The 24,458-nt window shown below is 40.0% G+C and overlaps 1 protein-coding gene across 2 annotated transcripts in view; it reads right to left on the reverse strand.

Annotated features, from left to right (window-relative positions):
* The window catches only part of PLXNA2 (plexin A2), a 210,301-nt gene that overhangs the window by 173,954 nt on the left and 11,889 nt on the right, over nt 1–24,458 (reverse strand). The window contains exon 1 of one of the 2 annotated variants that reach the window (XM_072137480.1): nt 16,984–17,119. The exons of the other annotated variant lie outside the window; for it this stretch is intronic. The gene's annotated coding sequence lies outside the window, so the exon portion shown is untranslated. Of the gene's footprint in view, nt 1–16,983; nt 17,120–24,458 lie in introns of those variants that run through there. 2 annotated transcript variants of the gene reach the window in all.

Consider the following 24,458-nt stretch of genomic DNA (forward strand, 5'->3'; position numbering starts at 1 on the left):
AAAAACTAAATAGTATTTCATATATTCTAAACAAATGGATGTGACAAGCAAGACTTCTTCCCTGCTATGGTGACATTGAAAAACAATCCTGCAAAAAGATAAAAATCCTGTAGATAAATAAAGTCAACCCAACTTGCTGATTTTGCTAAGACCAACTATTAAAATGTGGAGGTCTCCTGACTTTCCCTTAATAGCAGATGTCAAACTGCCATCAAGAGGGGTAAGGTCATGATTTGGAACACATATATATTGGTAAGTCTGATGGAAAAGGAATCTGACAGCTATGTACGGTATATGGTCACCTTATAGCTCTAATGATTACAACTTGTATAAACCCTCTCTTCACTCTTTTCCATCTGACAATACTCACCTGCATTCCCCACCTATATCCTATCCCATTGACCATAACAAGTTTGACTGCTGTTCCCTCCATCATCTTCCCAGACAGTTTAGCTCATTATGATGCACCAGTTTTTCGAGCTTTTACAATTCACTCTGTAGAGGCTCCTAACATAGAAGACTAATGTTCGCATCACCGCTAGTTACCTATTTGGACTCCTTGAACACATGGTAAACAGAAGCCTTTCCAGTGTCCATCCGTTCCCATTGACTCCTTCTATTACGCATCTGTCATTTATAACAGCATAAATAGCACTGCAGGTATGATATGGTGTGAACTGGGTCCATTATGGCTGTATTTATGGAAAGAAGGAAATAATCTTTTAACAGACGCTTCTCTTGTAAAAACAAAGAATTGGGCATTTTTGAATACAACACATGTGATCCTTCTTTGCCTGGACAGCTGCCACTGAGGAGGCCACAGTACACATTAGATGGATAGATGGTCCTGCTAAAATCTCTGGGTTTGACCACTATTCAGATTATTGGTATGGTCATTTTAACAATTATAACCAGGAAACATAGGTTAAAAAGACCCTGCCACCAGGTTTTACCTGATTTAACTACTAGAACCCTCAGGTAGATTATGAAATGTCCTTTCTAGAATTCTCTTGTTTTTGTGAAATCTCTCCTGTTTACCTATAGAAAATTTCCCCCAAAGTCAGGCAAATATGATTTTTCCCACCTCTTTTTCACATGAGATCAGTCAACCTTAGTGGGTGCAGATGTAGTGTGTAGGGTAGATGAATGAAGTTTAGTGGTTGCAGGGGTAGTGGATAGGGTAGAATCTTCTGTTCTATAGCACCTAGAAACATACTTTTTGTGTCATATTAAAGATAGTGATTTCAGACTTGTGTCTTTGTGTGCTACAGAACCAGAGAAACAGACAGCTAACAAAATAAATAGAAATATTGGAAAAGTATGTAGCACATAAAAACCCAGTTCCCACCTATTATTTAACTGCCTTTATCTCTAGTTCTGTAGCAAAATAGTAAGCATAATGGGATCTGAAAGATGAGATCTATATCTTTAAAGCATGTTTCTAGGTACTATAGAGCAGAAGATAAGGGTTTCTGAAGTCACACTACCTATGCAAACACTACTTGCCTCATCTGATGTGAAAATAAGGTGAGAAGAGTCATAGTTGCCTGACTTTGGGGGAGATTTTTTTCATAGGTAATGTGAGATTTTATATACAAGAGGGAATAGAGGGCAAGGACATTTCATACTCTACCTGAGAGGACTAGTAGTGTAGTGGGGTAAAACCTGGTGACTGGTTCCCTTTAAGCTACGCTAAAAACTTATTTACTGCCTTCAAATTGCTCATATTAATTCTCCATTGAATCAGAAACATAAACACATCTATCAAAGGGTTAGTTGGCAATACAGATAAGTGAATGGTGACCAGCTGATTTTTTTTGATCTAATCTGCTTGTCAGAAAAGCAAATAAAGAGAATGCTGCAGTGTACTGCAAAAGACAACAGGCCTGCCCTATAACTCAGTGCCAAAGGCTGCTTCTGCTCATGACAGGTGTTCAGCTGCTCATCCCATTTACGGATCCCATGTATAATAATTGGTTTTTAACTCCAAGCAATGCAAAATAAAACAAGAAAGTTAAAAACCTCCCTTCCCTGCAGCAAGCACAAGCAGCAGAATTACCACGTGCAATCGCAAGATTAAATATGGAACAGAGCCGCCGATCCTGTACAGATCTCCGGAACGTCTCATCCCATAGGGAATATTAGACAGATGATCAGCATCTGTATGGAGTGGAGGCCCACGAGCCATCATTCCAATGTAATTATCTCTGAGCATTTCTGGCCTCCAGAACAACAAAAATATGAGTCAAATGCGGCTTCTTTTATCTCGGCGTACCTAGGCCTGGCGGGGGATGCGTGAATGCCATCCAACGTTTCTTGTCTAGTGAGATACAAGTAAAGGAAAACACTACTTAAGACGGATGCCGAACAGGACGTGCCTGGGTCTTAATTGCAGGCATTTTTCTGCAGTCTGCTTGTAATTGTTGACAGTGAACTGAAGGCAGAGAAAAGAGACCGAGTATGTATACGTCAAAGCAAGCAAAATGTGTGATCTAACCGCACTGCCCCAAATTAATATGGAGATGGGACAGAAAGCCAGCAACCAATACACATCCTAAACCTTAGAAATTGATTCACTTGTTGGCAGATAAGAATTGCTTGGCACAGTAAGCAGCGTCTATTCCTGTATGATAAATAGGCTTATGATACATAGTCGTACTTTATTAAGAAATGCACGCCATCTCCATGCATTCTTCCTCTGGATTCCTACGCATTTATCAGGACAATTCTTTTACAAGGTAAGCTGTTTGCAGGTGCCTATTCCTATCAATTACAATCGTCTGGATGCTTGTTTGGCCAAGTATGCATGTGTTCCCTGTAGAAAATGGGGAGAAAGCCACTGCTAGACTTCTGTGCTCTGTTCACATGGACCATGAAGTCACAATGCTTTGCTGGGCTCACTTACTGTAGAGCAGCATTGCTCATTGGACCCCCTAATTTATAGTAGGGTCTGTCCACTGTTCATCCAGGTCTATATTTTTTCTCATAAATGTGATGTAATCTGCAACAGCTGCTCGTAACGAAGAATCAAACAGAAATATTAATTATTAATTGTTATGCTAAAAATGGGATTTCCAAGTACTGCAGCAAGAAGAAGTCAACTTCTCATAGACTGTAAGCTTTTGCAAGCAGAGTCCTCATATGACTGTTATTGCTCTGTAATATCTTATTTTATATGCATGTCCCCCATGATCTGTGAAGCGCAGCAGAATAAGATGGCGCTATATAAATAAAGATTTATTAATATTATTAACTTCTAGGGTGCCTTTTTTTGGAGACTACAAATGTAATGGCCCATATGACGTGTGGTAGTACTGCTGGAGAAATAAACACAATCTTGTACTATGGATAATAAAGCAATGTGTTATGTACTGTACTTTAACTAAGATGACATATATAATAAGCTTGTAACTAAGAATACACACAATCCAATCCATACACAATACATGTCATCCATAACATGCCTGCATGAAATAATGCTGTCTGTGAGATTAATGTGTACAGGACATAACAATAGCAATTGCATTCATTTAGTCTTTAAGCTGTCAGCATCGGATAAAATGAATAGCTAGGAGCAATCCCACTGCTTTCAAAGGCAGATGAGAAAAATATCCCACGCTTACAGTGGGTGATGATAGTGATCCTAATAATAGTTATGCTTTTCGTTAATTGATTCTCATATGTGGGTATATATTGCACCTGTTACAGGAAATCTCACATCGAACACAAAATTGAAGCTGAAGACACTATGCAGATTAAAGGGATATCCCAGGAATAAGCATAACTCTCATTCAAATTGATCATTAAAATATAAGCTAATATGTAACTAGCTTGCTCCCCTTTGCACACAAATGCTGTGGATGAGGAATTAAAATGCTACTGGCCCTTTAATCAGTCTTGTGGCTTTGTCCCTGTGGAGGAGACACAGGACAGAAGATGGTCCCTGGCCACATGCCCACATCACATGTTCGTCCCCAGTGGCGTAACTTGAAGCTGAAGGGCCCTAGTGCAAAGTCTGTGCCAGGCCCCGACTATAATGTGTGTTTTACATTAGTAGTCTTCTCATATTGGAAACTGACACCATATGGGCCCCTAAGCCTCCTGGGCCTGGTTGTGATCACACTCTCTGCACCCCCTCAAGTTACGCCCCTGTTCGTCACCTCCCTGGGCAGGTCATGTGATCGCCACGTTTGGCTGTAGTCGGTTGGTTTCAGTGCATCCAGTATGGCTCATCTCAGTGAGGTAATGTGCAGTGATGACAGTTACACATATCACTATTGTAACAGAGCAAGAGAGTCTCAATCAAGAAAGTGGAACCCTGCACAGCAGTGGTGTACGCCAATAATGTCAACGACACAAATTTTTATTGAAACACACACCTAAACACAGAAAATGCCATAAAAACAATTAAAAATAGTACCAAAGTACATATAGTACAAATCCGTGTTATTGATACTCTGGTAAGTAGTCTGTAACATCATCACTGGGAGCAGATCATAAGAGGGAGCTGTTACTGAGAACTCAAGGATCATGGGAGTTGTAGATGATGGCCATCTTGGAGGTAACTCCATCTACTTTAGAAAGCTCATAAAAATTTATCATGGCTGGGCGCATTGTGCGCCGGTCCTAATACTCTCCGCTAGCGCACTACGCCTCAAAGATTCTAAGGGTCTGGTATATTGGGTACACAGTCTAGTTCTATGACAATTTCAGCCTTATGGAGAATTCATAGTATCATAGTATATAAGGCTGGAAGGAGACGCAAGTCCATCAAGTCCAACCTTCAAGAATTAAATAAATGTTTTATCCCCATAACCCGTGATATTTTTGCTCTCCACAAAGGCATACAGGTCTCTCTTGAACATGTACATAGAGTCGGCCATAACAACCTCCTGCGGCAGAGAGTTCCATAGTCTCACTGCTCTTACAGTAAAGAACCTTTGTCTATGGTGATGGTAGAATCGTCTCTCCTCTAGGCGTAGAGGATGCCCCCTTGTCCTGGTATAAAAAGAACTTTGGAGAGATCCTTGTACTGTCCGTTCAGGTATTTGTACATTGTAATGAGGTCTCCCCTCAGTCGTCTTTTTTCTAAACTGAATAATCCCAAATTTTGTAATCTGTCATTGTATTTTAGTCCCCCCATTCCCCTAATAATCCTGGTTGCTCTCCTCTGCACCCGTTCCAGCTCTATTATATCCTTTTTATATACTGGTGCCCAAAACTGTACACAATATTCCATGTGTGGTCTGACCAGGGATTTGTATAAGGGCAGAACTATGTCTTTATCATGAGAATCTATTCCTCTCTTGATACATCCCATTATTTTATTTGCTTTAGCAGCAGCCGCCTGGCTCTGGTCACTAAAATTAAGTTTACCATCCACCAATACGCCCAAGTCCTTTTCAGCTTCAGTTTGACTAAGTAATTGACCGTTTAGAACATAATTATACTTTTTGTTTCCATGGCCCAAGTGCATAACTTTACATTTATCTACATTAAACCTCATCAACCATTTCTCTGCCCATCCCTCAAGCTTCCACAAATCCCTCTGTAATGCTAAACTATCGACCTCAGTATTTATAACAGCTTAGTATCATCTGCAAATATTGAAACTTGACTGTGTAAACCCACTACAAGGTCATTAATAAAAATATTAAAAAGAAGTGGCCCCAATACTGACACCTGTGGCACTCCACTGGTAACATCAACCCAATCTGAGAATGTGCCATTAATGACCACCCTCTGTTTTCTATCACTAAGCCAATTACTTACCCAGATACACAGATTTTCTCCTATTCCCAGCAGTCTCATTTTATATACCAACCTTTTATGTGGCACGGTGTCAAATGCCTTTGAGAAGTCCAGATATACAACATCCACAGCGTCCCCCAGATCCAGTCTTGAGCTTACCTCCTCGTAGAAACCAATCAGATTAGTCTGACAGGACCGATCTCTCATAAACCCATGCTGACGCTGGGTTATAAGGTTGTGCACAGTGAGATACTCCAGGATAGCATCTCTAATAAACCCCTCAAATATTTTCCCCACCACAGCAGTTAGACTTACAGGTCTGTAGTTTCCAGGATCGCTATTTGATCCTTTTTTGTATATTGGTACCACATTTGCTATGCGCCATTCCTGTGGAACATAACCAGTCCTCAGTGAATCTTCAAATATTAAAAATAACGGTCTGTCTATCACCGTACATAATTCATGCAGAACCCGGGGGTGTATGCCATCTGGCCCAGGTGATTTATCTATCTTAGTGGTTGCGAGGCGGCGCCGTACCTCTTCCTGCTATATCTTGTGCCACACAATAGTAAATTCCCCTTGTGTAGTCTACTTTCCACTCCTCCAAGCCTACTTGATGTCAGGGTGGTATGGGGGTAAAAAGTTGCAATTTTGGTCATGCACTAGGTTTAGCAACTTTTTTGTGGCTTGTACACAAGAAAACTGGCATAAAAGTGATAATAAATGTCCCACAATGTCTAATGGAAATATTTGCACCAGTTTTCTGTGTTCTACCGGCTGTGGGTTTGGTTCACAATAACTGAAGCAACATATTGATGAAATAACTAACATGTGACCTGGCCCTAAGGCTGTCAATCACTATATACTATAATATACTATACTATATTTTTCCCAGAAAGGTATACATGAATCAGTTCACTTTCTCCTGTTATATGATGCGGTTTGTAGCTCAGACAGTCTGCTCAATGTCACAAGTCCCCTTTAAGTACATCCACTTTAGTACATGTGTTTAAACATATAATCCTGCAAAAGAAACACATAATCTCTATCGATAAAACGTATTAGATAAGGTCTTGGCCTTTTCAGCAAGGACCAAAATTTGTTTCCAAATCCCAACATGTACCTGCCATATCCTAACCTTTTGCACTCTCCAGTGACACTATAACCTTCACAGCACCTTTAAGATAAAACTCAGGCCAGTCAAGGCACTGGATCCTCCAGAGAGATATTAGAGAGTTATGGCACTGAACAGAATGACCTTTCAAGTAGGAACATTCTGACTTCAAAGATTAAGGCTTGTCTATCCTATGGGAGGTATAAATCAGAAGTAAAATATATCTTTTTCACCTGCTTAGCTAACAAGGGTCCTGTAACCTATAGCTGGAAAAGCTGTTAAAGGAGTAGCGGGTCCACGACCTATAACACACGGTAAAACTTTTTCAAGGGAGGAGACAAATTTATGTGGTCTTATTTATGGCATTTGATGACATGCCGCCATACTATTGATAAGAAGCAGCCCTTAAATTTGACTATTAAAATCCTGCAGCCTATTTATAGTCTAGTCGAATGTCTGTAGAGTTGGGTATTTTGTACAGTACTATATACAATTTCTTATTTATTGTTGTTATTTTCTTCTTTCCCAGTGTCACACAAGCATTTGTAGGTCCCATCATGCCAATGGTGCCAACAATAAAGCCTTAATTAGGCTGAAAACATATGTTTTCCAGTTTACTGCTCTTTATTTTGTCTCAAGGCATAGTATTCTTGATAAATCTAAAACTGTGGCTCCCAGTGACAGTGATGTGAGCACACAGTGCCACACCACAAAATATAGGACTTATTGCAGCTGCTCATGTGCCTGTGGAGGGGGGAAGGATGAGGAGTGCTCATCCTCCTTTTCACGTCCCTAAATGCAACCTACATGTTTGCTTATTGTTGTAGACATACAGTAGCTCATATACAAAGGGACTGGCTATTTAGCAGAATTTTGGCATAGAAAAATCTAAAATATTTTCTACAGTATAGAAACAATATAAAATATAATTGTAAATGGTAATATAACAGAGAAAAATGTCATAACACCTCTCACAGACACCAATAGTGTATGGTACTTGTACATAGTGAGAATACAGCCATCCCGAATATATATCTAATGTCCCTGTAACTGATTTACAACCCAATGAAACCGGCTTGCTGATGTGAAAAGTGAAGCTTTCCTCAGCTCGTAAACACTCTCAGACTGGCCAAGCGGGATGCACCCCATTAAAGAATGATTAGAAACTGCAGTGAAACATGAACATCTGCATTTCTTAAAAAAAAAACACACTTACAGTTGTCTGCCTAAAACTATAAAAAAAAGGGAAATGTATCCAGATGCTGAGAAGGTCAGTAAAAATTCCCACCCAACTCTACTGGTTGTATTCTCACATGCTAAACTCCACTTGTAATGCCATACAAACAGACGGATTAAAGAAGAATCGTGCACATTTTACAGAAAATTATATCCGTTCAACATATTTTTTGCCCATGCAGCTTGTGTAACAAGTGCTTGTGTGTGTATTGCTGAAGTCCTTTGACCTGTAAGAATGCCTCCGTTGCAAATCTCATTTGGGCATTCAATCTCCTTTTTCGATGAAGGCTTCATAGAAATGAGAAAACTAGCATTAACATATGAATACACTGTAGATCTAGGTTTAGTGTGGTAAACCCTGCACACGCACGGAGCAAGGTTGTCACAGTAAACTCCCTTGTGGGGAACATATAATCTCAGTCATTGCATCAGTTATGGATGCAGGTATGGAGTCTACAAAGACGCATAGTACAATAGAAAAGAATAGAAAAATCTGCACTTGCTTCATTTGATGACTTGTGGCTTAAGCTCAAAATAACTGATGGAAAAAAACTGATGAAATAACTATTGAATGCAAAGGCCAACAGAAACGTTGTCTGCCAGGTTGGAAAATGTAGCCTCTACTTGGTCCAACCTGCACAAAATATTTCTTTGATATGCTGCTTAGACCTCCCATGGTGGTCCAGCAGGTTGCTAGTGGAACAGTCGATCCAGTCGCCCACGTTCTGGTCTATCCAACTGAAGCATATGGCAGTCGGGAGGAAAAAATAGTGCTACAATGATCTTTTCTGCAAATATAACCATAAGTATCAGATTAATTTTGTTACTTTTATTCATGGAAATGCAGGTCTACAATAATACCATCTATACATTGTCGCTGACCCACAGAGGTGCCATTCAAGTATTATCATGCATCAGTCCCTTCCTGCCTGACACTTGTTGTATCAACAGGAGTCAAAACGAAATTTCAGACATTCCCCTCTCCCACGATTAGTAGACAAGACCGCAGAACAGTGTGATCTCTTTTGACCTGTATGGGAATCTCTGTGATTTGTAGTCACCCACTGCCAGCTGTCCCTATATGCCTTTAACAACACCAAGGACAGAACAACAGCTATGTCTGCGAGCCCACTTCCCATTCCAGGCAGCTGAAAAAACACACAGAAAGTACTGATATGTGGGCACTTTCCTGCCTGACATTCTGTTTAACCCTTCACCTATGCCCAGAGCGGCTTCTGGAGGTGAACGTGTACTTGGAGAATAAAGAAATAATAATATTTATTACCAGACTGGCGAGACTGCAGACATTTGTCACCCTTTTCACAAAAGCAAATATATAAGACAGACTAGTGGTAACAATAGGGATTAGTCTGCGGTGAGAAGGCATGTGAACCAGTTCCATTTACATGTTTTGTTATTAGTAGTAAATGCTGATGCATCTGTTTCCATTCCTGGAAAGTAAATTGTGAGCAGTCTCATAAATTGGAAATCCAATTTGCTAGAATGGACATGAAACCTGGACTGTAAAGAAAAGTAAAATGATATGGCTCATGCAACCTTATTAATCTATAATGATGATCCAAATGGTTTGCATATGACGTGTGGCATCCAAAACAGAAGTATTAACATCTAGATTATGGCTTTGTACACATTACCTTAAGAAATATGCAAATCCGTTTTCCAAGGAGGGAATGGGAAAAAAATGCCTCCTTTTGCTACCTTGAATGGCAGCCCCCTTGACACCTACAAGTATGACCTACAAAACGTCTAATACCATGACGTGGGATTAAGCCAAACCAATATATCTAATCCAGAAGCAACAGGTTCCCATCTGTAGACAGCACTGTTTCCACCTGGTTGGGCCTTTTCAGTCCAGGGAACTGTTTTTGCTGAATGAGAGGATTGTGACATTCACAGTGTATTTACTGGATGTAAAGTCTTATCATATGATACTGTATGTCACACTTTCAAATGCAGAGTTTACTATTGCCAGGACAGTTTAGGGAAGCCAATTGTCTTTTATATACCATACATATATTAGGATACAATGGAGAATTCAAGGGATTGGGTGGCCTGGAAGTGACACTAATACTTTAAGGGTGTTCTTTGCAGCAGGTGCCTTATTTATATCATAGGCAGATTATAAGAGAAGATTACACCTGACAATAGATGATCACATATTAAGTCAGTATTCTGACTGCTTGCACATGTACTTCTGAAGCCTGTGCACTAGTATTGTGCTGCGGCTGCACTGTGTCCGCCGTGACACAATATTGTGTACCTTAAGGGGCGTTCCGCTGTACATTTGCACCGTACACATAAATCGTATCATACACCGTACATGTACATTTCAGTCAGCAAGTCTGATTTAATAGAAAAAACTGGTGAATTGAGTTTAAGCGTCTTGGGAGCGCGCAGGGTTCGCCAAATTAATGAAGACTGTGCACCACAGGGAACCTGCCATCAGGACCCCTTTTTCTGGCTCCCCTATGTCCCCACAGAGAATAGTGTAGACATTGTAAAAGAGTTTTTATAGTAAAACTGTCTTTTTCTGAAAATATATAAGTTATCAAAGTTTATCTTTCTGTATGCAGAGCTGTGTCCCAAGTCCCATGGGAGTGGCCAACGAGGAGTGGGGCAGAAATGTATGATGTCCTTAGGGTGGAAGCAACAGCGGAGAGGATATAGGGAGGCATGGGCCTCACTGGCCACTCCCATGGCACTAGGGACACAGCTCTGCATACAGAAAGGTAAACTTTGATCTAACCCAGTGCAGTTGACCTAATCTGGGCCATGATCTGCCCAGACAGGCCTAGAAAACTCTCCATAGACCTTAATGCTCAGTTGCCAATCAATTTGCTAACTATGCCCATTTGGCTGCAATAAGATGGCTAAATTTAGACAAAGAACAGTGACATCACTGCCAGATTAAGGTTACGATAATTCATTCAAAGAATGTACATGTCTCTTTAACATAAAATATTACAACTCATGGGTCCTGGAGAACAGCCCTATTGCTCAACCTAAAATGGATTTTGGGCTGATCTTTTTGGTCTTTTTTTCACACTCAGGCCCCTTTATACACTATCAAGGGTGATGCGTCCAAATCACATCACACTCGCAGCGTGTGGAACCTGGAACATATGGCTCAAACGCTGACAACTGCTGCTCAGCATTTGGGTCAGACGTTCCAGCCAGGACACACTACAAATGTGATGCAAGTTGTAAGGGGCCTCAGGCCGGCTGCACACTCCCGTTCTCCGGACCATGCTAGTTGGATATGGTGGACCAAGCACATTCCTATGTAGTCATAGTATGTGACTTCTGACATGCAAATTTACCTTCAGAATTCAGATTGTCGTGTATACTTCCTTTATCGTCCATAAGTAGACAATTTCTGTAGTAAAGCTACCCACCCCAATGACTTACTGGCTTACTTAAATACATAGTATAGCAATATTCACTCAATTGTAGTTGGAATTTACATGATTATATCTTCAGAGACACAATCTGCTTCCGGTGTGAAATCACTTCCTAATGTGTGTTTTTACTTCTGAGAGATGTATGGAATCTTTACTGATACCATGTTATAGGGGATAGTGAATACATGCATTTAATAAACAAAGCATGGGATATGCTCATATTTTCTAATATCCTAGAAATATCCAGTTTTTTCAATACCGTTACTGGGAAAATTTCTTAAAATGTCACACGACCAGTGATAAATGTCTCTAATAGCATACACGCTTATAATCCAGGCGTACGTAATACACCAGCTCTGACCTGTCCTACGTGTGCTCTGAACCTGAGTCTTTCCATATTGATAAATATGTCCCACAGCTGGGAACGATAATCAATTACAAAGAGGCACAGGATAAGGGTATAATTAAACCTGGAAATAATGGCGCTTGCTATGCAAATCAGTGTGCTGTGCACCCTAAGTCCAGCTTATTGACAAGATATTTCTCCACCCTCCAGCCAATGGCTGACAGCTTTCTCTATAGCCACAATCATACAGGAGGACTCCTAGCATAGTCCTTGTAGATTCCCAGCTGTTAATTACACAGTTTATTGCATATCTGTAATAATAAATAGGATGAAACCTCAAGACAAGATTGTCTTTTACACATTATAATCCCCCACACATATTATGTAAATTGTCCTTTTCACAAAGGGTGCAGTCACATATTGCAGTAAAAACTGCATCACAATTAGCTTTGAGGTGGTTTTAGATGCAGTTTCATTAATTACACAGGTGAATGACATTTGTGGAACAGGTTTTCCCTTCAAAATCAAACTCACCCGTTAAGTTCATGTCTTTCACGTGGCACCTAAATCAATTATCAAAACGCCATACAATTTTACCAGAAAATAGTGCATTTGCCTCAAACTTTCTTTTAACGGATCCAAACAAATTTTGCATCAACTTGCGTAACGCGTAATGCATGAATGTAGCCAAAGGGTGGTGTCACACATGGCGTTTTGAACTCGTTTTTAGCCATGCGCTTTCAGTCCATTAAAAAAATGCATGCGTTTTTGAAAATGCATTTGTTTTTTGAAAATGTCTCAGTTTTTGTCCGTTTTTAATTAAGATAATTGGGAAAGACAAAAATGCATGCGTTTTTTAACGGACTGAAAACGGGTTCAAAACGCCACGTGTGACAAAACCCTTTGTCTGTGGACACTTGAGGTGTAATTCCTGTCGGTTACCTTCAGCATAATTGTCAGCAACTACCCATCAGCGAATCACAGTTACAGCTTTGTGGATTGGATTTATACAAATTACATCAACTTGCTGCAAAAGGCAAAATGATTAATGCTGTGGGGAATGAATTTGCATGGTGTGTCAATTATTGCTGCATATTATTTAAGTGGCATTCAACCTTTGCAAAGCACAAAGTCACAGGTCAAACTAGTCATTATGCACTTACGAGCTAAAAACCTTGGGGCACATTATTTGTGTCGCAGGGTCCGTTTTTTGACGCATGAATTGTGAGAGTTTTTAGACTGTAAATTTTAGATTGTGTTGCAAGGGCTTAATAATTTGGCGCAGGGAAAAAAGTGTCTGAATTGACTCTTCGCATTCATGAAGAAGTTATAGAAGTTGGTAGACTCGCTTTTTGTGGGTCTAAGTGTGCAACATAAATTGAGCCAGTAAAAAGTGTCGGTAAACTAGAAGTGCAGGAAAAGTGCTGGGATTCAAAAGCTGCGCCTAAATTGTGACCAGAATAAAAAAGTTGTGAGTGTTGGAAAAGAAGTAAAATTTTGGTGCAGAAACATGGCGCACATGGTTCAGCATCATGAAGAATGGCCCCAAAAAACTGCTGCAAATACAATAATAAATGCCCCCGAAGTTTTTATCCATGGGCTCCATCTGTTGATACAACACAAACAATTTGTTTTTATCATACGCATGGCTTTAGTTTCCATGGCCCTATGTGTGAACTGACTACCTAAGCTGCAAAACTCAAAGTGGGACCTATTCCTGCCCATGTCTGTAGCTAAGGCAGTCGTTCCGCTGTCACGTAAGAAAACCTTGCACGCCAGTGGCACTACGACTGAACATGGATTCGTTGTTTTCCGCCTGTGATATGCACGTGACTTCATGAAGCCTAACTATGTGGATGCAAAGTAGTACCCTGTTTCCCCGAAAATAAGACAGTGTCTTATATTAATTTTTGCTCCTAATGAGGCACTAGGTCTTATTTTCAGGGGATGTCTTATTTTTCCATTAACAAGAATTTACATTTATCATTGAACAAAAAATCTACTTCTCTAACATTCCTATAACTCTCCAAACTCATGCTGTATTTCTTGTGACTCCATTTCTATTAGAATCATTGCCCCCAGTCTCTCATGTTTAGTAAAAGCACTTTCCATACATGACCCTTCTTATCCTGGTAGTTGCTGGTATCACATTTGCAGCCCAACAGTCAGTGATTTTATACCATGAATTCTTTCCCATGTCACAACCTTGTGCAGCATCTAAAATATTTACTAATACTAATGTACGGTGTGGGGGTGGGGTGGGGGGGCTGCTGCAATGGCAGCCGCTGGGTCTTATTTTCAGGGGAGGCCTTATATTTCTAAGCCTGAACAAAATTGTACTAGGTCTTATTTTCGGGGGATGTCTTATTTTAGGGGAAACAGGGTAGCTATCAGATCCTCTATATGCCTCACTGATCTTTGAAAACACGAGTGCTAGTGCTGCCTTTTCTTTTATGTTTTACCAGATGTGTGATAAATTAACATGAAGAACCGTATGAAAGTTCTACTTTTCCATGAATGTGATCTATTCTATAAAAAAATTGCAGCGGCAATAAAGTAAGAAGCATTACACAAAGTTGGATTACTTGCTGATGCCTTTTTATGCCCCATATTGCCACTGAAAGAGTAGCATTAAACACATAACCAGCTCCGAGAACGAACACAACTAGTATCACTAAGCAAATAAAACTGGTACTTAGCCTCTCTGCCGACCCCACTGACAGAACAGTAGCTCAGCAATCCACACAGAGACTATGGGCCTTGGAGATGGATCTGAAAGGCTTCAATTAAGCTGAAAGGAGTTATCTGGTATTTAAATAATTATTGGATGGAAGGAGTAATCGCGGGTCTCTGCTGATTTCCTTCACTGTCATCTTAATGGAGGCTATAAGATTATTATTCAAATGGCTTTGAGATTTTCTTCTGAAGGAAAGAAAAATGCAGAGACGGAGGGAGCAGGCAGGGACAGATCATTTAACTGTCACTGGCAAGGCTTGGGGAAGCATTATTAGTCTTTGCTCATTCCAGCTGTCAGTCACTCTCACACGCAGCACATTATTAGCGCAAATTTTATGCACAAGAAACAGAAAGGGGAAATATAAAAAAAAAAAAAAAGAAACAACACAAGCCCCCCCACACACACACACACTAGAAATGACAGGACCAAAGGAACAATTTATATGTCAATGAGCACCAGCTGCAGCGCCTTTTATTATGAAGCTAAGGAAAGATATTATGCCCCCTCCCTTACTGCGCCCTTATCCTTGTATTTTTAGATGGGGTATATTTGGATTCTCTTTGTTTGCTGTCAACAAGACCTCCTGTACTATTGTATGGAGTTCCGTCACCTCCAACACTGTCTAAAAGCCACCCAATAAGGAGTTTTTTCTTGCTTAGGAAATGTAATTATATGCAAATCAGTGTCAGTAATTTGCATCAAAGTGGGAACCCTGCTACATAAATGTGATCTAAATATAATGCATTATTGTCACTTCACAAAGAACATCAGCCCTTAATCACAGTATTGGTCCCTGAGTGCTAGAGGTCTGACCTCTAGGACCCTTATCAATCTCATGAACTGAGGTTCCCCCTGTAAATTGGGGTAAAGAGCACTACTTTGTTCTATAGTGTTTCCGCATAGCCCATAAGGCATTGCTCGCACATACACATCATCAATCCATACAAATGAGTGGGTGTCCTAGTGATGAGAATCGTATCTCCTATTATGTGGATGAAATTTAAAAAGTGGAGAAAATCCTTTAATTACATTACCCTAATGCTTTGCTCAGAAAGGAATTTTTGTTGTAAATTTGAGGGTTCAAGGATCTTTCAGCTCTAATATGGTTCCATACAATACATATGCCAATTACTTTGTCCCTTGTGAACTTTAACTAAAGTATAATAAAGGCATTAAACTCCTACTAAAACTAGAAACTACTATTTGCTGAAACTCCATGTAGTGCATTTATCAATTTTGGCTCAGGGTTCATGATTTTGGTGCACATATCCTGCTATAATTGACACCGGGATGTTAGATTGTGGCGCAAGTGGTTAATGAATTGGTGCACGACCAGAACTGTCTCCACATTAATAGAGGTGAAACAGAACTCCATAGCCAACTTTTTGCAGTTCAGTGTGCCAAAAACAGAAGTGTAAGGAAACTAGAAGTGCAGGAAAAGTGTCAGATTAAAAAAAAAACACCCAGAGATCCATATGAACTAGTTGTTGAATGTACTAAATTCACACAAACATGCACGCAGTATATGATCATCTTATTTTTGCATATACAGTATGGCACAATTGTGCTAAAAAACTGCATTATTTCTATCCGTCCTCGATACTGGTCTTAGAGTCATTGGCATCCACATTGCTTTTTAACAAAACCGGGACATTTCTATGCAGCTGGTACATGATGCTGCTGTGCCAACTTCATGCCGCTTTATGTTACTATGTAGAATGTCACGGCAGGTGCCCTCTAGCGGCACGAGCAGTAGATGTTTGCATTTGTTTCCTGATGTGAAATAATGTAGTCTGGTGTTTTCATGTTATCTGTAATACTTGCTTCATTCTAATCTCCTACAGTGTTTTAGGTGTGAAAACCGCTCTCAAGAAGAAAGACTGAAAACCTCACAGCACAGATGAAATGTTTCAGGCACGGTCCAGCACAAAAGAGAACTGAGACAAATTGCTCTAAGTTTGCTTGGAATTTTCCCATGAAAACGGCAGTGAATGGCCGCCCAGATATGCTATGTTGTGCAGGGTGACACGTCAGAGGCACAAGCTGCATACAACTGCTGACAGACCGGGGTGGAAAGCTGGAAGGTAAATAGTAAGTCATATAAGACTTAGAGGGTAAACACATTCTTAACACACCACTGAGGAATATGAGCTGAATTATCCATCAACACTTCCCAGTTATTAAGGTTTCCGATATAGAAAAGAGAGTGCACCACAGACGGACATATAGTCATAATTATGGCCTGCGGTAGATCAGTAGCATCAGATTTCTTGTAGGATTTGTTCAACCTTTCTGTAAGCAACAATTCAACATGGTACACAAATACAGTTCCATTGAAGTTACTCTCCATGAAAAGTGAAGGTACCAAGCAACTTACCACACACATGCCAGCAGTCAACAATGTCCGAAAGAACTGGGGCACCTAGGTCTACAAAAAGATAAAGCTGTATTGACCCATTTACAGTATCTGCTGGATGCGAATCTACCAACATATTCCTAAAACTGTATCATGGATTACTGATAAACACATAGCTATGCACTCATCTACTAGAATATGTACAGACTTGTTTCCATAAGCAAAATGTAGGAGTCCGCCTGGCATAGGCATCTGGGCAAGTTATGCCATGCTACTATGTACTTCCTGTTGGCACTGGTATACAAAAAAATCTGTATTTAATACAGCATTTAGCTGTTTACAGGACATACACAGCTGTAGAATAGTAGTGGGGACTCTTGCAGAAGAGAAGAGACTTGCTTGGTCTATGGTGGTATCTGCATTTATGTTAGTGCAATAGTACATAATGCTAAGCAATGGCCCAGGTATATGAAAACGGGTGCAGTTTGCATTACAAAGCTCTGAGATCTGGTCTGTTTTCAGGATATGACACAGTTGCACCTTTTTTCCTTGGTGCACTTTGCTTTATGCTGTTGCAACACAATTGTGGCACAGTGCAGGAATAAATATGGCACAAAATAGGAACACACACCAACCCACCCCTTTAGGAGCACATTTTTCAAAATGTAGTAGCGGCACAATTGTGGCACAAACACATAATAAATACATGTGCAAGACACTTTTTTTCATGCAAACTTACACAAAAAACTGGCGCAGACACAATAATGTATCTGGCCAATGTGTAAATATCCTTTAGATTTTGCAGCCAAATCCAATTATTGCACATTTACTCTTCATAGTAATTCCAGTTGATTGAACTATTACAGGCGGTCCCCTACTTAAGGACACCCGACTTACAGACAACCCATAGTTGCAGACAGGCCCACTGTGACCTCTGGTGAAGCTCTCTGAATGCTTTACTATAGTCCCAGACTGCAATAATCAGCTGTAAAGTGTCTGTAATGAAGCTTTATTGATAATCCTCGGTCCCATTACAGCAAAAAATGTTTAAACTCCAATTGTCATTGGGGCCAAATTTTTTTTTGTCTGGATCTACAATTATAAAATATACATTTTCGACTTACATACAAATTCAACTTAAGAACAAACCTCCGGACCCTATCTTGTACGTAACTCGGGGACTGCCTGTATTCCCTTTCTTACCCTGTGCTTCTACTTAAAATTTTGTTTCAATGATCCCAATAAACAGTTTATCATAAATCAATATCAAGGCTGTGACAGCGATGGGAAGTGTCAATGAGATTTCGAGGGCTCAATATCTGTTTGAACAGAGAAAGCGGGTGATCACCTGAGTATGCTATATACGAAGTACAGCTAAGTAACAACCACCAATACGACTTCGGTTTGTTTTGCAGGCTGTGAGTGACTTGACTGTAGAAACTGTATTCATTCTCTATAGATGTGAGATTAAACAGCAGACCTGGCGATCACATATTCATGTCTGAAAGCTTCCTGCTTCTCGCATGACGCACACCCAAACTCCAAATGTTTAATGTGTATTTCTGACAAAGAGTAATGCAAAAATATGCAAACCACCAGTGCTCTTACACTGGGTTCACAGAAGGACATCAAGGGCAGGTGACAAACAACAGTCCATCAAAACTCAAAGCCAGACGAACATGCATGGCCCCCTGTATGTCAATGGGCTCATACACATGTCCCGTTTGTTAGTTGACCGCCTGAGGCACAAATTATGGAGCAGTTCTCTTGTACTGTCATAGGCACCTGCAGAGGATACATGATACATGGGTCGATGATACATGGGTCTATTTTGCTGAATGTAAAAAGCACACATATGTACACAGGAAGCCTAACTGGGTCCCATGGCAAAACTGTGCAGTTTTGGGTATAACATTAAATGGAACCTACCACCACAAATCTACCTATAAAGGTAGATCGGAGGTGGATCAATAGGACGTGAGGATAGCCCTTTTAAGGGCTAGTCCTCACATCCCTGCACTTTTTTGATAACTTTTATTCTTTAATATTTATTCATTTATTCTAATATGTCAATTATGTAAGGAAGATACTGGGGCGTGGAGTAGCCGGAGCTGAGGCTACTGCACAGACGAGGGCCTGCTGTTCTGCGCATGCGCAGACAGCAGGTTCGTTGGGCGAGCTGCACGCCGAAGATTTTGGGTAGGAGGAACAAAGAGGCTACTGGGGCATAGAGTAGCCACGCCGTGTAACCTCAGCTCCGGCTATTCCATGCCCCAGTAGCCTCTTTACAAAATTTACATATTACGAGAATAAAAGTTATCAAAAAAGTGTGGGAATTAACCCTTAACCTAGGTGGATCCCTTTAATGGGTAACCACAAATTTACATACACATTCTGACTTGTAACAAAAATGTCTGATGTCACAGCAATTTCTTTCATTAGTGCCTAGTTTGATGCATAGCAACAATGCCAAATCGATATAGCAATGTAAATTCTGGTGCTGTCAGTGAATCTTCTCCAACCTGCGTCTTGTAAAGCTATTGACAATCAATCTCTGCCACCCTCTGCCGTAGGCACTGTTCTTGTGAAAGGCATTACACTTCTATGCATGTCTCCACATGTATTTCCTACTGGAATATGTAAGGAAAAGGGCTGTGTTTATGTTTTCTATCTTGGTGTCACCTTAAAATATATAAAGAAAAGTGTTACTGAAAAGCCAACATTAAATAACTTTTACATGGGGAATATATACATATATATGTATACATATTTTCAGAGGCAACGAGCCATAGTTAAAGCTCAGAACACTGCTGTCAGATAAATAATAGAAGCCTCTGCTCATCTTCGCCCTTAAAATGCACATGTTTAGTGCTCCATCCAGCTCCGACAAATGTAGTCATGATTGCATCAAAATCAATCTGTTAACATAAAGTATATGTGTGAATAGGAGATTGTTTGTACAAATTGCTGGATTTTTTGCTGAGTTTGCACCATGCTTCAGTGTTAGTACAGGAATATTCCATTCATCATGGTGACATTTGCATATTTCAGACACGGCATATATAACTCCCAACTGCAGGGATTCGGGGTAGTGATATGGAAAAAACACTGACTACAATTCTTACCTGCTGAAAATATGGTTTCATTTTACTTGTAAAACAAGATGTGTTGTTGCATGAGCAATACATTATAGAATAGGGTGAGAAAGAGTGCAACTCCACTTTGGGGGAGCACATGCGTACATATTTTTGAGATAATTTCCTAATCTACTTTCTCATTCAGGACTGCTTCTACATAAGCAAATGTGCTAAAATGACAAAAGAACAGCCATAGATATTGCCATGGTCACAGTGGGACCTGCTTGGCATATAAAGGGAGTAGCTGGAACATGCACATGAACATGGCCAAAATAGTCCAGAGCCCATAAGCCTGCGCCTTAGTACCGTAGTCACAGCTGTTTTTACTAGTCCATGACTTATTGGTGAAAAACGGTTGTGACTAGGACACTCTATACTTTTAACGGATTGGTCCCACAGTCTGTTGAAATAACAGCTGTGGGCACCGATCTATTAAAAAAGTATTGCATGTAGTGCATTTAGTGCAAAATAGTATATATGTCCCCCACAGACAACAATGGGCGCACAGCACCGTACGGGGGCGGTATGGTGCCGTACACACGCAGCACCATACTGTTCTGTAGCTGGGAGAAACGACATGTCCTATCTCTCCCTGGAATACGGCACCGTGCGCCATGCAGCAGCTCTCACCTCCTCCTCTAGTTGGGAAACTAGAATTGCTGAGGAACATCAATGTGTCAAAAGCTGCGCCCAAACAGAGCGACAAAAAAAAAAAACCCTGTGATTTTCGGAAAAATGAGGTTTTTGTGGTGCAGACATATAATAAATCTGCCGCGTGCGGCAGAAGAAAGGATTCTGATACCAGAAAGGGCATGTATGACACCTAGTAAGGCCTCATGCACACAAACGTATGCCTGCATGGCTACGGCTCTCCATTGCAATGCATTGCTCTCAACCCGTAATATGGGGAAATAAAGGACATGTGCAGCACCGTATCGCTCCATGCGGCCATTGCGTGTGCATGGGGCCCCTGTTTTTCAGGTACACAAAATCATTCACTGACAAATTGGATGTCTTGAAATTGGCAAAGACTAATTGGTGATCAAACGTTCGATACATAAACCCTCTGTACTCTGGCTCCATGTGTATTTGCTTACCTTCACAAGCCATGCAATAACCATGCTGACAATGTGAATCTGTCCATGCATTGCACCCTGTCACATCTGACAGACATCCCCCACAATCGTCAATGGTATATAATATAGCAGTCTCAGGGCTGAGAAAAGCTTTCACAAACTAACAAATGTTCAAAATAACATTTCATGTCTGCTTAGCTTTATATAATCGTATTGAGACAAAGCAGTATATACCGTAGTTACAGCTGTCAGGGAAGAAAAGAATTTGTTTTCATGATGCTGAACCCACTGTGATTTACATAACATATTCAATGTAAGGAGTGGCCCCTGATAAGATCACCGCCTCTGGAATCAAATCTCGTTCACCCGCTTATGTGTCAGCTCCAGGTGACCTTAGAAAATTCACTTTACTCCCTGTGCCTCAGGCCCAAACAGTGTAATCTCTATGAAACAGGAAGGCCTGGGACCGTCTACATTATACATATATAAACCGTTCAGAAAGAAATGTCATATATCTGTCTTATTGGCACTTGCAGCTATGTTCTTGTACTTTTTTTTTTTATAAAATGCAGACTAAGCGTCTCAGGAAACCACTGTCTGAAACCAACAGGATTACAAGGGAAGAAACCTCCGTTCACTGGGCATTACCTCAGCCAACAAAATAGCTGAGAAACTGAGTGAATTCCCAGCTGTGGTAATGCTGCACGCACCCAGTGATAACACACTCATCTCATAGAAACATATAGGTAGAAGGTTACTGTATCCATTATGCAGGCATCATATAAAGCAGACGCAGCTGAGCAGGTTGGTAACTAGCTTTGTTGAAAAGTAAACCTGTAATTTATAAGTTTATATTTTAGCTTCTGGTACATCTAAATTAGAGCTTTTCCTTATAAATAATCTGAGTAAGAGGGTGCATATTAACACAAGACCACCCAACTAGACTCTCTAGAATTTCAGGGATCTAAACGAATGAAAACTAAGGGGGAGATGAATTATACGCTGGCGCTCTGTGTGTTGGCATATGATAAAGTCCCGCTCCCGCCTCCATTAGAGGCAATGAGGGAATGTATAAATTTTGGCGCAAGTCCTGTTTTCTGGTGCACAATGTGCACTTATTATTAAATGATTCAATATTTTAGAGCACAATTAAAAAATTTATTTTAGTCTCTTATATTAATTTTAGTCTCTTGACTGTACTATGTATTTTTATCTATTTTTGTATATTAATAAAGTGAAGATTTTTTTTATCTAGCGGTATATCTTTTCCGGATATAATTGCTGGAGTCTGCAAGGAATTTTTTTGTCTCTGAGATATTGAAGTGCTGGCCACCACACGGCTCTCCGTGCATCGAAGGAAAAGGTTACAAACACATCGACAGTGTCTGGGAAGTGAGCTGATCTTACTTTTTGTTTTTTTATTTGTAAAAAAATGTATGTGCGCCCAAAATAAAATTCAAACCAGAAAAAGAGTGTGGAGGTTTATAGAACTGCTTTTGACTAGTGTAGATGGGACAACAAAAAGGTCTAGTAAAAAAATAAATGAACATACTGTAATAATAGGACTTCAAATACGACAAGATAGATGGTCGGGAAAGATAGTTTACATAAAATAATGGCACATACGTAAAAAAGGTATTATAGCATTAATACGTTCCCAACAGGTTGCTGTCCATTTTAGCAGACACAAAATATGAATTCTAAGCTTTCAAAAAATGAAGCAAACCAAAAATATAAGTTTGAGACCAGAGAACAGGACCAGGTCACATGGTAACAAAAGGTCTCTCAAAAGACCAAATACCATCTGGTACCCGACACCACAAACTGAGGATAAAAGAATTTTCTGCACTTCTTAATTCACGCCGTTTGTCTCATTTACAAAGGAGTGCTAAGTGCTAATTGTTAATGTTACAATTACACTGAGTGGTAGTTTTTAGAATTAGCTATTCACACCCTTTTGTAAAAGAGCCAAGTGATTTTAGAGGTGAGCTGCAGAATAGCACTGGATTCCCATTCAGGCTTAGGTGTTAGTAGTTGTAGGAATTTTAGATTTCGCTAGTCGCAAAGTCAACATTGAACAGCAGCAGTAGTCACTCTGAAGTAGGGGATGCATCTGCCATCTGTGCACTGGGCACCTATGTTTTCACTTCTCCTTGTAATCAAATTCTAAAGCTTTAAAAATTATTAGATTTACCCTGAGGGGAAGTCACATTGGCCAAGATCTATTAATCTGGCTCCAGTTGTCTGTCTGACTTTGCACTAGGAAGAACATCTCTGGAGATTGCACTGTGTCAACAAGACAGAAAAAATGTGCACCTGAAGGGGCATGTTACTGCTTAGCTGTACAGTGACTCGACACAATTGTGTCGCACACTGTATATTAATGGTGCATCAGGTACAAAATGTTAAATGCCTTATGAAATGTGTTTTCTATTGTTGCCTCCTTTATGTGAAATCTTGCCTGTTTACTTATAAAATATCACTTCCAAAGTCATATGAAAGTAAAGTGGGAAGAGTCATGTATTGCCTGAGATGAGTCACCTATAAGCTGGAGGAGAAAGTGTCACTAGAGAAGCCACAATCTTAGTTTCTGTAGTATCTAGAACCATGCTTCTGTGTTGTTTTAAAGATAAGAATCTTAGCTTTCAGATTGGATTTTGCAGTTCTATGTGCTACATAACAGGCAATTAAGGTAATGTGTGGGAACTGGATGTTTATTTGTTTTATTTTTTCAGTTTCCCAACCATTTGCATAGGTAATGAATGATTAGTGGGCACACCATCTGTTGCCATGGGGCACCTTTACGCACAACCACTTTCTTCACTAGAAGCTACTACAACAATGCAGCTAGTATACCTTGCCAATTTGTCACAAGGTCAATGGAGACAAATATGCATTTTATGTCATTGCAGTATCATTTATTTCTATAAAAATCTAAATTCCTTTTGAAAATATTATGCAAATGAGATGTATTTTCTATAATAAGGTAGCACCATCTGATAAAAGGTCAATGAAGTTACACATGTTCTAAAGATCCACCATGATTCTGTCTTAATAATATTGCTGTAATTTCTAAATGGTATATTCAGAAATAAGGAAAATATTACAAGAAGCTAAGTAAGGCCTCTTTCACACTTGCGTTGCAGATCACGTCTGATCAGGGTGCGATCAGGGTTTGGTCAGTGAAAAACTGACATTTTTCATCAGAGTTCAATCAGTGTCTCAGTTTTTCACGCAAGTTTTTTTGTGTTTCCAAAGCATTTTCAATGCGTTTTTCACACGC

The sequence above is a fragment of the Engystomops pustulosus genome, chromosome 2 (genome assembly GCF_040894005.1).
Source record: "Engystomops pustulosus chromosome 2, aEngPut4.maternal, whole genome shotgun sequence".
Lineage (NCBI taxonomy): Eukaryota > Metazoa > Chordata > Amphibia > Anura > Leptodactylidae > Engystomops > Engystomops pustulosus.